At 46.5% G+C, this 13,611-nt stretch overlaps 1 long non-coding RNA gene across 21 annotated transcripts in view; it reads left to right on the forward strand.

Moving 5' to 3' along the window:
* The window catches only part of LOC126984805 (uncharacterized), a 118,035-nt gene that overhangs the window by 69,854 nt on the left and 34,570 nt on the right, over nucleotides 1-13,611 (forward strand). For all 21 annotated transcript variants that reach the window (XR_007737842.1, XR_007737843.1, XR_007737847.1 and 18 more), the window contains one exon: nucleotides 9,396-9,519. This is a non-coding gene — a long non-coding RNA (uncharacterized LOC126984805). The remainder of the gene's footprint in view (nucleotides 1-9,395; nucleotides 9,520-13,611) is intronic.

A 13,611-nucleotide genomic window follows, 5' to 3' on the forward strand; every position in this document is an offset into this window, starting at 1 on the left:
GTGCCGCCGCTGATACCCTCGCGTAGTAACATTTTACGAATGTATTAGAAAATACAAATAGCTGCGGCATTAGTTGCTTTAATATAGAAAAAAAAATAACGTAAAACTCTTAAAAGACCGTTTTTTTGTCCGAAATTGTTATAATCCATGCGCATTTTGGATATTACTGACTTAGGAACTAGTTTGTAGGGTGCACTGCAAGGCAGGTATGAGGCTCAGTCTGTGTATAGAGGCGGTTGTGAAACAATAACAATGGACTTAGAAAATCCAAGCCACCTAACTCTATAATTAAAGAGGCTTGCCCCCCTGGCCCCTCCCCAAGGTAAAACGTATACGAAAATGCATTATAATGATAATTCTTTCACGTGCTAAATTACTACGAATATTGGTTTGTAGTGGTTATTCTTAAGTTTTGCCGAAAATATATATGAAGAGATACTGATGTTTCATAAAGTAGGTAATGAGATACTGGCACGGACCTAAAACGAATCTTAACCCTGGATAGCTACATGGACGAGGACGACAGGTGGCAGTGAGGTGTGGGTGCAGTAGGGTGACGGGGTACTGGATGCGTGCCTAGTACCGCCGGTATAACGAGGATCAAGCCTCTACCTGTAACCCCTGTAACTACACCTCACCCATCGTGAGTAGTGGGGGGGATTCTGGAGCTGCCCTGTGTAGGCCACCCGGCCTCTTGCAGTTTCCCTATGTTCTTATGAGTGGAGGGCGGCCTGTCTTGTGCAGGACAGCTTACCTACTTCTGCTGCATGAGAAGGTTAAGACTTCCCGGCGGCGGTGGTGGAGGTGTTGTCCTGGCAGTGTTGGGGCTGAGGGTGTCGCTGGCCAGCAGGTCCCCAGCGCTGGCCCGTGGGTGTGGAGCCTTCGTCGTCTTCTTCTTCTGGGGTGTTTTAGGGGGCTGGTTGGGCAGGGCCAGAAGGGATGCTGCTCGGGCCTCGGCGCGTGCTGTTGTTGTCACCTGGCAGTGTTGCCAACTGGAACTTTCCGCTACACGCACGAGCCTCAAACACGCTACATTGGACCACAAACGATACAAATTGTAAATATATTTCCACATCAGACGAAATAATGTTATCTGCTGGTTACTGTATAGCCAGGTACCCAAGGCAACACGAATCTGGCAGTGCAGTGCATTATACGGGTATAAGGGTACGTAAGGTTGGGGGGGTCGTCATTTCCTGCGTACAATACACACACATGTTTTGGCAGCACAATGCCTTACACGGGTGTGTGTCATAGGTTGGGGCGGAATTATGGGCAAGACAGACGGCCCCTGACCACAGGAAGGCACCATGACGGCAACACACCTACCCTGACGGCCCCATGCACACGCCTGCCCTGGCAGCCCCACACCTGCCCTGACAGTCCCACACCTGCCATGACGGCCCCACACCTGCCCTGATGCCCCCACACCTGCGCTGACGATCGCACACCTGCCCCGATGGCCCCACACCTGCCCTGACAGTCGCACACCTGCCATGACCGCCCAACACGTACCTGCCCTGACAGTCACACACCTGCCATGACGGCCCCACACCTGCCTGGACAGTCCCACACCTGCCATGACGGCCCTACACGGCCACACCTGCCCTCACGATCGCACACTTGCCCTGACGGCCCAACACCTGCCCTGACAGTTCCACACCTGCCGTGACGGCCCAACACCTGCCCTGACAGTCCCACACCTGCCATGACGGCCCCACACCTGCCATGACTGTCCCACACCTGCCATGACGGCCCAACACCTGCCCTGACAGTCCCACACCTGCCATGATGCCCCCACACCCGCCCTGACTGTCCCACACCTGCCATGACGGCCCAATACCTGCCCTGACAGTCCCACACCTGCCATGACGGCCCCACACCTGCCATGGCAGTCCCACACCTGCCGTGACGGCCCAACACCTGCCCTGACAGTCCCACACCTGCCGTGACGGCCCAACACCTGCCCTGACAGTCCCACGCCTGCCCTGACAGTCCCACACCTGCCATGATGGCCCAACACCTGCCCTGACAGTCCCACACCTGCCATGATGGCCCCACACCTGCCATGACAGTCCCACACCTGCCATGATCGCTCACCACCTGCCATGATGGCCCAACACCTGCTCTAACAGTCCCACACCAGCAATGATGGCCCCACACCTGCTCTAACAGTCCCACACCAGCAATGATGGCCCCACACCTGCCATGACAATCGCGCGCACCTGCCCTGACAACCTCGATCACACCTGCCCTGACAGTCCCACACCTGCCATGACGATCCCACACTTGCCCTGATCGACAGCCCCACACCTGCCTTGACAGTCCCACACCTGCCCTGACAGTCCCACACCTGCCTTGACAGCCCCACACCTGCCGTGATGTACGGCCCCACACCTGCCTTGACAACCCACACCTGCATTGACGTATGGCCCCACATATCTGCCCTCACAGAGCAAGTATTGAAGCTGGCCAGCGCGTCCGGCACCCAGACCAGGATATAGTAAGTTTGGAACTGGAGTCACAGGCCTGAAGGGGCCTCTTCCAGAAGTCATCTGTGAGTATCTATGAGTATGACGGCCCCACACCTGCCGTGACGATCCAACACCTCCCATGATGGGCCCACACCTACCGTGACGACCCCAAACCTGCACTGATGACACAACACCAGCCCTGACACACCCACACTTGCCTTGACGAGACCACACCTGCCCTGACAGCCCCAAACCTGCTCTGACAATCCCACACCTGCCCTGAAATCCTCACACCTGCTTTGAAAGCCCCACACCTGCCCTGACGATCCAACACCTTCCATGATGGCCCCACACCTACCCTGACGACCCCAAACCTGCACTGATGACACCACACCTGCCCTGACAGCCCCACACCTGGCCTGACAATCCCACACCTGCCCTGACATCCTCACACCTGCCCTGAAAATCCCACACCTGCCATGACAGCCCCACACCTGTCCTGACACTAATCCTTGATGGGCCCACACCCGCCCTGCCAACCCTACACCTGCTCTGATGACCCCACACCTGTACTGATGACCCACATATCATTGCCCTATTTCATGACAATCTATCGTCTGGTGCAGTGGTTCCCAATCTGGGGGGCATGCCTCCTTGGGGGCGTGAGCTAGGTAAAGAGAGGGCGTGATTCCATCTGCCAAAAATTGCAGTTTTGCAAGAAATAAACACACACACACACACACACACACGAAGGAGTAACAAATGATGTGGGGCGTGAGGATTTCTTATAAATCAATAGGGGGCATCATGTGAAAAGTTTGGGAGCCACTGGTCTAGTGTCTTTATTTTTTTGGCATTAGCTTATGTGTCTCTATTCAGGGGAAGGGACAGTTAGTTCATGTATTATTTTCCCATTTCATAACATAATCTATCACCTTGCATCCATTTCTTTCCCAGTAGTTCTTTGTATTTTTCCAACAGTTTGTCATTTTCTTTTCAGTTCCTGTCCAAGAGATTTTGCCATAATTCAGAGGAAGGAGGAAGCACGCTGGTCTGTTGTGTTTCATCTCGTAATGTCCTTTTCGTAATTTCCAGCAGCAGCTTCCAATTATGTTTTCACTTTGTGTCACTTTGTATCTTCCAGAGGTTTGCGATTATGCTGTTACTTACTGTCTGGAAATGCTGCCTTCGTTGTGAGGATGGAAGAAGTAGCTACATATTATCCTCTGTATTAGTATAGCTACACACTATTATTCCATGATGTAATCTATTGCAATGTATCTTTTTGTACTTTCCAGCAGCCTGCAATCATGCCTTTCCTTCCTGTATTAATTGTGAGGATGGAAGAAGTAGCTACATATCATCCTCTGTATATACTATTAGAAGTAGCTACACTATTATCCCATATTGTAATCTATTGCAATGTATCTTTTTGTACTTTCCAGCAGCCTGCAATCATGCCCTTCCTTCCTGTATTAATTGTGAGGATGGAAGAAGTAGCTACATATCATCCTCAGTATGTACTATTAGAGGCAGGTACATACTTTCCATACTGTAATCTATCGTAATGTATTGTATTGTATTTTCCAGCAGCCTGCAATCATGCCCTTCCTTCCTGTCTTGATCTTCCAACACTCAGTTCTAAGCACACAAGCACATGTTATCTTATTCCACCCCTTTGTTCTTCCTCCCTTCCTCAGTATCTAACCTTTCCTTGTTGGTTTCCATGAATAAGTTTTTTTCCTTTTTGAGTATGTCTTCCTAATGTAACTATTGGTCTATGTTTTTTGTTTGTTTGTTCTAGTCCACACACACACACATACACACACACACACACACACACATGCATACAGACACACACCAGAATTGGTTTGGGAATTCTATTTTCTCATCAGCTTCCTGTCTATCCCCTGTCTGCCTGTAGAACCAGTAGGCCCTCTTGGACGGCCCCAGCCCATTAGCGGAACGGGCGAACTTTATTTATAGTGGCTGCCGTGATGTGACTCCTGCTTCATTTACTGCCCTCAGCTGTTTCCTTTACCATAAAAAAAAATGTAGGCATACATTCAGGGGAGGCAGTGGCTGAGTGGTTAGCGTGCCAGCCTCGCATTCGGTGCGTTGTCCATGATGGTTCGAATCCGCCGCTAACCACATGGGATTTTTCAGTCACCGCCGAGTGGCCTAAGACTACCCACTTGCTGTCCTGAAGACCACCTATCAACCCAGACGGTAGAAGAAACTCTGCAGCACAAGTGGAATCAAGAATGAGCTCCAGGGGGCAGCATGAGCCAATAATAATAATGGCACCACTATAAACAATTGCCTGCGCCATGACGGGCTAGGGCCAACCATCAGGCTCATATGGATTAGCCTACCGGCGCTGTAGGCCATATGTAAAAAAAAAAAAAAAAAAAAAAAAAAAAAAAAAAAAAATTTGATTTTGCCTTCACTGGTAGCCTGGTAACATAATTATACTCCCAGGCCTTTCTCTGCCTCTGTGGTGGATAGTGGAGTGTTTCCCATATGGTACTGGTGTGCTGGATATCCCTTCACTGGTAGCCTGGTAACATACACTCCCAGGCCTTTCTCTGCCTCTGTGGTGGATAGTGGAGTGTTTCCCATGTGGTACTGGTGTGCTGGATATCCCTTCACTGGTAGCCTGGTAACATACACTCCTAGGACTTTCTCTGCCTCTATGGTGGATAGTGGAGTGTTTCCCATGTGGTATTGGTGTGCTGGATATCCCTTCACCAATAGCCTGGTAAAATACACTCCAAGGCCTTTCTCTGCCTGTATGGTGGATAGTGGAGTGTTTCCCATGTGGTATTGGTGTGCTGTATATCCCTTCACTGGTAGCCTGGTAACATAATTATACTCCCAGGCCTTTCTCTGCCTCTGTGGTAGATAGTGGAGTGTTTCCTATGTAGTATTGGTATGTTGGGTATCCCTTCACTGGTAGCCTGGTAACATACACTCCCAGGTCTTTCTCTGCCTCTGTGGTGGATAGTCGAGTGTTACCCATGTGGTATTGGTGTGCTGGATATCCCTTCACTGGTAGCCTGGTAACATACACTCCCAGGTCTTTCTCTGCCTCTGTGGTGGATAGTGGAGTGTTTCCTATGTGGTATTTGTGTGCTGGAGATCCCTTCACTGGTAGCCTGGTAACATACACTCCCAGGTCTTTATCTGCCTCTGTGGTGGATATTGGCATGTTTCCCATGTGGTATTGGTGTGCTAGATATTCCTTTAGTGGTAGCTTGGTAACATACTCTCCCAGGTCTTTCTCTGCCTCTGTGGTGGATATTGGAGTGTTTACCATGTGGTATTGGTGTGCTGGATATCCCTTCACTGGTAGCCTGGTAACATACACTCCAAGGTCTTTCTCTGCCTCTGTGGTGGATAGTGAAGTGTGTCCCATGTGGTATCAGTGTGCTGGATATCCCTTCACTGGTAGCCTGGTAACATACACTCCCAGGTCTTTCTCTACTTCTGTGGTGGATATTGGAGTGTTTCCCATGTGGTATTGGTGTGCTGGATATCCCTTCACTGGTAGCCTGGTAACATATAATCCCAGGTCTTTCTCTGCCTCTGTGGTGGATAGTGGAGTGTTTCCTATGTGGTGTTGGTATGTTGGATATCCCTTCACTGGTAGCCTGGTAACATACACTCGCAGGTCTTTCTCTGCCTCTGTGGTGGATATTGGAGTGTTTCCCATGTGGTATTGGTGTGCTGGATATCCCTTCACTGGTAGCCTCATAACACACACTCCCAGGTCTTTCTCTGCCTCTGTGGTGGATATTGGCGTGTTTCCCATGTGGTATTGGTGTGCTGGATATCCCTTCACTGGTAGCCTGGTAACACACACTCCCAGGTCTTTCTCTGCCTCTGTGGTGGATATTGGCGTGTTTCCCATGTGGTATTGGTGTGCTGGATATCCCTTCACTGGTAGCCTGGTAACATACACTCCAAGGTCTTTCTTTGCCTCTGTGGTGGATAGTGAAGTGTTTCCCATGTGGTATCGGTGTGCTGGATATCCCTTCACTGGTAGCCTGGTAACATACACTCCCAGGTCTTTCTCTGCCTCTGTGGTGGAAAGTGGAGTGTTTCCCATGTGGTACTGGTGTGCTGGATATCCCTTCACTGGTAGCCTGGTAACATAATTATACTCCCAGTCCTTTCTCTGCCTCTGTGGTGGATTGTGGAGTGTTTCCCATGTGGTATTAGTGTGCTGGATATCCCTTCACTGGTAGCCTGGTAACATAATCCCAGGTCTTTCTCTGCCTCTGTGGTGGATAGTGGAGTGTTACCCATGTGGTATTGGTGTGCTGGATATCCATTCACTGGTAGCCTGGTAACATACACTCCCAGGTCTTTCTCTGCCTCTGTGGTGGATAGTGGCGTGTTTCCCATATGGTATTGGTGTGCTGGATATTCCTTCAGTGGTAGCCTGGTAACATACACTCCCATGTCTTTCTCTGCCTCTGTGGTGGATAGTGGAGTGTTTCCCATGTGGTATTGGTGTGCTGGATATCCCTTCACTGGTAGCCTGGTAACATACACTCCAAGGTCTTTCTCTGCCTCTGTGGTGGATAGTGAAGTGTGTCCCATGTGGTATCAGTGTGCTGGATATCCCTTCACTGGTAGCCTGGTAACATACACTCCCAGGTCTTTCTCTACTTCTGTGGTGGATATTGGAGTGTTTCCCATGTGGTATTGGTGTGCTGGATATCCCTTCACTGGTAGCCTGGTAACATATAATCCCAGGTCTTTCTCTGCCTCTGTGGTGGATAGTGGAGTGTTTCCCATGTGGTATTGGTATGTTGGATATCCCTTCACTGGTAGCCTGGTAGCTTACACTCCCAGGTCTTTCTCTGCCTCTGTGGTGGATAGTGGAGTGTTTCCCATGTGGTATTGGTGTGCTGGATATCCCTTCATTGGTAGCCTGGTAACATACACTCCCAGGTCTTTCTCTGCCTCTGTGGTGGATAGTGGTGCGTTTCCCATGTGGTATTGGTATGCTGGATATCCCTTCACTGGTAGCCTAGCAACATACACTCCCAGGTCTTTCTCTGCCTCTGTGGTGGATATTGGTGTGTTTCCCATGTGGTATTGGTGTGCTGGATATCCCTTCAGTGGTAGCCTGGTAACATACACTCCCAGGTCTTTCTCTGCCTCTGTGGTGGATAGTGGAGTGTTTCCCATGTGGTATTGGTGTGCTGAATATCCCTTCACTGGTAGCCTGGTAACATACACTCCCAGGTCTTTCTCTGCCTCTGTGGTGGATAGTGGAGTGTTTCCCATGTGGTATTGGTGTGCTGAATATCCCTTCACTGGTAGCCTGGTAACATACACTCCCAGGTCTTTCTCTCCCTCTGTGGTGGATAGTGGAGTGGTTCCCATGTGGTATTGGTGTGCTGGATATCCCTTCAGTGGTAGCCTGGTAACATACACTCCCAGGTCTTTCTCTGCCTCTGTGGTGGATAGTGGAGTGTTTCCCATGTGGTATTGGTGTGCTGGATATCCCTTCACTGGTAGCCTGGTAACATACACTCCCAGGTCTTTCTCTCCCTCTGTGGTGGATAGTGGAGTGTTTCCCATGTGGTATTGGTGTGCTGGATATCCCCTCCCAAGGTTCAGGACTTTACATTTTTCATCATTGCATTGTAGCAGCCACTTTTTGTTCCACTCCTAAAGCTTGGTGATGTCTTCTTGTAGGAAATCCACAGTCAAGGTGTTAAAAATAGGCCTTTCTGACAAACTGTTGCAATTTTTATAACACTCTTACTTCCCTTATAAGATTATATTACGTTGTTTGTCTGTCCACAACACAAGTCCTACAGCAATACTTCCTCTCCACAACACAAGTCCTACAGCAATACTTCCTCTCCACAACACAAGTCCTACAGCAATACTTCCTCTCCACAACACAAGTCCTACAGCAATACTTCCTCTCCACAACACAAGTCCTACAGCAATACTTCCTCTCCACAACACAAGTCCTACAGCAATTCTTCCTCTCCACAACACAAGTCCTACAGCAATACTTCCTGTCCACAACACAAGTCCTATAGCAATACTTCCTCTCCACAACACAAGTCCTACAGCAATACTTCCTCTCCACAACACAAGTCCTGCAGCAATACTTCCTCTCCATAACACAAGTCCTACAGCAATACTTCCTCTCCACAACACAAGTCCTACAGCAATACTTCCTCTCCACAACACAAGTCCTACAGCAATACTTCCTCTCCACAACACAAGTCCTACAGCAATACTTCCTCTCCACAACACAAGTCCTACAACAATACAAGGATCGTAATGTTACGTCTACGTAAAGACGAGAAATAAGCAAACAGTGAGTGCTGGGCTGACGTAACCTTGCCTCGACGTACAGAGATCAAAGTGTGAATTGAAGTTACTTATACAAACATCTCTTAAGTAAGGTTGACAAGTTATATTCCATCAGTTTAAATGACATAATCTTCCCTATACATACAGATCAAGGTAACATATGAAATGAAATGAGGTTACTTATACAAACATCTCGTAGGTAAGGTTGGCGTAACTTATATTGTGGTAGTTTAAATGACATAATCTTCTGTATACGTACAGGTCAAAGTAACATACGACATACGAGTTAATTGAGGTTACTCATACAAACATCTCGTAGGTAAGGTTGGCGTAACTTATATTGTGGTAGTTTAAAGGATGTAATCTTCACTATACATAGAGATCACAGTAACATACGACATATGAAATGAATTGAGGTTACTTATACAAACATACCAGTGAATTGAGGTTACTTATACAAATATCTCAAAGGTAAGGTTGGCGTAACTTATATTTTGCTAGTTTAAAGGATGTAATCTTCCCTATACATACAGAGATCACTGTAACATACAACATATGAAATGAATTGAGGTTACTTAAACAAACATACCAGTGAATTGAGGTTACTTATACAAACATACCAGTGAATTGAGGTTACTTATACAAACATACCAGTGAATTGAGGTTACTTATACAAACATACCAGTGAATTGAGGTTACTTATACAAACATCTCGCAGGTTAAGGTTGACATAACTTATATATCGTTAGTTTAAGAGACGTAATCTTGCCTATACGTACAGAGATCAAAATAACATACCTCGAGGGTAGGGTTCACGTAACTTGTATTTCATTAGTTTAAGGTTACGTATACTTACAATAACGTTGTAAAGAGGGAAAGAATAAAGGAAAGAAAGGTGTGTTGAAAGGTCATCTTATCGCCTACAAACACCTAGAGACAAACATTGGGGTGAGGGAGGGAGGGAAGGGTAGCACACACACACACACACACACACACACACACACACACACACACACACACACACACACACAAATGAAATTATAAACACCAACCCACATACCCCAATCAAACACCTCCACACTAAACATCCTTTTTCGACCGTCCATGTTGAGAGAGGAGGAGGAGGCGGAGGAGGAGGAGGAGACGAGAGTAGACGTGGAGCCGCCAGCAATGGAGTTGGCGGCTGTTCCTTCGTCCTTCCCTTCGGCGGCTGCGGCGGGTGACTTCTTGGCCGCTGCCGCCGCCTTGTCCATCTTCTCCTTCCGGTGGATTTGGTACTCAGCGATGAGCCGGCAGGTTAGCATGAAGAACACCTGGGGGGAGGGAGGGGAGGTTAAGTTAAGGTAGGCTAGGGAAGGGGAGGATAGGTTAAATTAGGAGAGGTTAGGTAAGGCTAGGTGAGGTTAAGGGAGGTTATAAAAGGTTAATGGAGGTCAGGAAAGGTTAGGTAAGGTTAGGTTAGGGGAGATTAAGTTAGGTTAGGGGAGGTCATGTAGTTTTATCTTTTAGAGTTCAAGGGCAATAAAACAAAAAAGGCATAAAAAACACTAGGTCCTGCCCCTGAACAGAGAGAAGGAAAAATGACAACGGGGCATAATTACCAGTGAGGGGGCGAGTCTCTCAAACTTGTCGCCCACCATCCAGTGATTGTACCTGGCGAACAGCATCATGAGGGCCAGGACCAGGTTGGCAAACTGCTTCACACGCTCTGAAAGACACAGAAACTGCTCAGCAAGGACTGTAGGCGGGCATCCTCAACACTTCCCCTCACATCAACTCTTTCCAAAGGCCAAGAAAAGGTATCAATTGCATTCTAATGACATGAGGTAATCCAGCTTTCCAGACAGAGCAACAGATCAAAAATAGACAAACTATGTAGAGGAAGCATTAGTTTGAGAAGGCTATAAGAAAATCCAGCTTTCCAGACACACAACAGATCAAAAATAGACAAACTATGTAGAGGAAGCATTAGTTTGAGAAGGCTATAAGAAAATCCAGCTTTCCAGACAGAGCAACAGATCAAAAATAGACAAACTATGTAGACATCTTTTCCCAAATTTCAAAATGGCGCACCTTCACCCTGCCTCGGAGTCCCCGCCTGGGGGGGGACCACTCTATATACTATGATCAATAGTTTTAAGCCTGTAAAGAATAACCATTGTATAAAATGGAAATAAAGTTTCTGATTCTGATTCCTCTCCCTTCCCTTCCCTTCCGCTCCTTTATCTTTCTCTCCCTTCCCTTCCCTTTCATTCCATTCCCTTCCCTTTCCTTCCTTGACCTTCCATTCCCTTCTCCTCTCTTCCCTTTCCTTTCCTCTCTCTTCCCTTCCCTTTCTTTCTCTTCTCTTCTTCTAATCAAAAATAGATTAGATAAATTCATGGACAGCGATATTAGGTGGGGTTAGATACACGGGAGCTTAGGTTCAAAGGAGCTGCCTTGTACAGGCCTACCGGCCTCTTGCAGACTCCTACGTTCTTATGTTCTTCCCTTCCTTGACCTTCCCTTCTCTTCCCTTCCCTTCCTTGACCTTCCCTTCCCTTCCTTGACCTTCCCTTCTCTTCCCTTCCTTAACCTTCCCTTCTCTTCCCTTCCCTTTCTCAACCTTCCCTTCCTTTCCTCTCCCTTCCTTTCCTTCCTTTCCTCTCCCTTCCCTTCTGTTCCCTTCCCTCACTCACCTCATCACTGGTTGGTCAAGTTATACACAAGCTCAGAGGAGTGGAAGATGCACTGGTGAGGAGGCTGGAAGACCACGAGGGGCGGCGCCAGGCTCACCATTAGACTGGGGAGGTACACGTGGGTTGCTCTGCGGAGAAAGTGCGCACCAGGTTACCTATTCAATTTGTTTTTCCAGAAGAGAGAGAGAGAGAGAGAGAGAGAGAACTATCACTACAAGCTACAGAAACCCAGAGACAGAGACAGACAGAGACCAAATGAGAAGTAGACATAAAACAGCCATTATCAAGACACCTCTCCACCACAAATTGACCTCTCTCTTGGCCACTCTTTACCTTCGTCTATTATGGCAGCGGTGAGTAGCAGGCCTTTTTTTTCTATGCACTTTTTGTTGCCCTTGAGCCATCTCCTTTGTTGTAAAAATAAATAAATAAATAAAAGCTACAGAAATCCAGAGAGCCAGACACAGAGAAAATGAGACAGCAAAAGGAAGAAGAAGAAATGAAAAGGGAAAACTAAGACAAGGAGAGGAAGAGAGAAGTGAAAAAGGAAAAGAATGAAAGGAAAACGGTGAAAAAATAAGACATAAGAACAGAAAGAGAACAAAAAATGAGAACGGAGGAAAATGAAACAGGGATAAGTAGAGAAAGAGAAGGAAAGCAATACTACCAAAGAGACAGACACAGAGAAAATGAGAAGTAGATAAAACAACCATTAGCACTAAAAGCTACAGAAATCCAGAGAGAGACAGACACAGACAAAGACAGACACAGAGACACAAACAGAGACAGACAAAGACATAGACAGACACAGAGAAAATGAGAAGTAGATAAAACAACCATTAGCACTAAAAGCTACAGAAATCCAGAGAGAGACAGAGACAGACACAGAGACAGACAAAGACATAGACACAGAGAAAATAAAAACAAAAAAACAACCATTACAAAAAGCTACAGAAATCCAGAGAGAGACAGACACAAACAGAGACAGACAAAGACATAGACACAGAGAAAATAAAAACAAAAAAACAACCATTAGCACTAAAAGCTACAGAAATCCAGAGAGAGACAGACACAAACAGAGACAGACAAAGACATAGACAGACACAGAGACACAGACAGACACAGAAAATAAGAGAAGCAGAAAAAAAAACATTACAATAAGCTACAGAAATCCAGAGACAGAGAGAAAAACAGAGACAGACAAAGACATAGAGAGACCCAGACAGACAGACAGAGAGAATTTGAGAAGCGAATACAACACGAGAGAAAAACAGAGACAGACAAAGACATAGAGAGACCCAGACAGACAGACAGAGAAAATGAGAAGCAAATAAAACAACCAGAGAGACAGAGAGAGAAAATGAGAGACAGACATAGACAGACCCATCAATTAAAAGCCACAACCAGAGATAGAGACAGAGAGACATGCGAACAAAGAAAAATGGGTCGCCAACTCACCAATCAGCTCCAGGGACGAGGAGTTCAGGAGACTGTACTCAAGCCTCATGGGTCATTCCACGCTAATGTCATCCTGAGGGCCATAATTGAAAAATGGTCTAAACTAGGTTTGTAATACATCAAATTAAAGCTGAAAACCTGTAGTTTCCAAATTCGAAGAGAAAACGAAAAAATATCAAGCCAATTTTTTGTATGAGGCTTTTGAAGTTGAGGAAAAGTGAAAAAAATTTTTTTACCAAAAAACCATAATTTTATTTTCCCATTTTTACATTAAATGAAAGGCTGTTGATTCCGACCTCGATGTATGTTAGAAGTATGGTCAATGCTGTATTAGGTTAGGATGTAGTTGGTAATTCTAAGCAATTCAGTACTCAGTAATAATTAATTATATAAAACAATGTTGATTGAAACGACCGTAACGAAAATTTGATGTTTGTTTTTATAGGTCAGTGATTTTTTGGAGCAGCTTAATATAACTTCATATCCAATGTAGATTTAGTTGGGGGGTACCTATGCACCATTGGCCTTTTCTCTCTGGATATCTAAATTTTTCTGTAATTACGTTACGGTCGTTTCATTTTTTCCGTTACGGAACAACATGAAGACACAAAACAATGCATTCCTGGAACAGAAAGAGAACCTAACAGTAG

The sequence above is a fragment of the Eriocheir sinensis genome, chromosome 57 (assembly GCF_024679095.1).
Source record: "Eriocheir sinensis breed Jianghai 21 chromosome 57, ASM2467909v1, whole genome shotgun sequence".
NCBI lineage: Eukaryota > Metazoa > Arthropoda > Malacostraca > Decapoda > Varunidae > Eriocheir > Eriocheir sinensis.